Raw genomic sequence first — 819 nt, 5'->3', positions numbered from 1 at the left:
GGACTTTAGATGTATGCCATAGAAGTCTATCTTCAGCACTATGCCACTGTACAGTTTTATTACTGACTTCAGTGAGGATTCTGATGGCATGTATATTGTTTGTAGATGCTGTGGAGCTAAGAGAAATAACTAATGTGCCAGGTTTCAAAATCTGGACTCAAAAAGAATCTAATAGGTTGTAATGTTGGTTTGAGTTTAGTAAGAGAAAACTTAGGGACCAATGCTAAATCTCGCACCCAAATCCCAACTGTTCAAGTATGAGGAAGTTATTACTTTATAGAAACACTTATTATTTTTTTTCCAGCAAAAGGTTCACATATTTATTACTGAGCTACATGGTAAGCAGTGGTGAGGAAGGATCAAGAAAAGAGGAGAGAGCATCAAACACAGGCAGCTGTTCCAGACACTAATGATGTTCTGATGCGGTAAGATACAGTTGACCTTGATAGCATAAGTGTGTGCCACTTCATATGTGAAGCTCCTTATAGACCCAGCTTGGTTCTTCTCCAATGTCTTCTCTTAGAGTTGTACCTGATTTTATTACCAGTTTTTATTTGAATCCACTGGGGAATGGGACGATTCTGCTTTTGTTTCTTGGACAGGAATCGCTTGATCCTGAAAGTCTTGTGAGAAGACATGTCAAGGAGCAAATCCAACCGCACATAGGATGGCGGACAAGAGAAAAGACTAGAAACACTTATTTTTTGAAAGAAGATTTTAGTTGACTGACATGTAATAGAAGCCAGTAGAGTAACACAGTTGTCAAAAAAGAGATACTATAATCTTAAGTATCATTTATTGAAAAATGTTATATTCCTG

At 37.4% G+C, this 819-nt stretch overlaps 1 pseudogene across 1 annotated transcript; it reads right to left on the bottom strand.

The window, feature by feature from the left end:
• Nucleotides 1-482: 482 nt before the first annotated feature.
• Nucleotides 483-638, bottom strand: LOC103069116 (60S ribosomal protein L39 pseudogene; annotated as a pseudogene). Its single transcript, XR_014368616.1, has one exon. The product of XR_014368616.1 is annotated as a 60S ribosomal protein L39 pseudogene (transcript).
• Between the last annotated feature and the right edge of the window lie 181 nt (nucleotides 639-819).

Source organism: Lipotes vexillifer, unplaced genomic scaffold (assembly GCF_000442215.2).
Source record: "Lipotes vexillifer unplaced genomic scaffold, Lipotes_vexillifer_v1.1 scaffold933, whole genome shotgun sequence".
Classification (NCBI taxonomy): domain Eukaryota; kingdom Metazoa; phylum Chordata; class Mammalia; order Artiodactyla; family Lipotidae; genus Lipotes; species Lipotes vexillifer.
The sequence above is the reverse complement of the archived record's forward strand: the minus strand, read 5'-3'. Positions and strand labels throughout refer to the sequence as shown.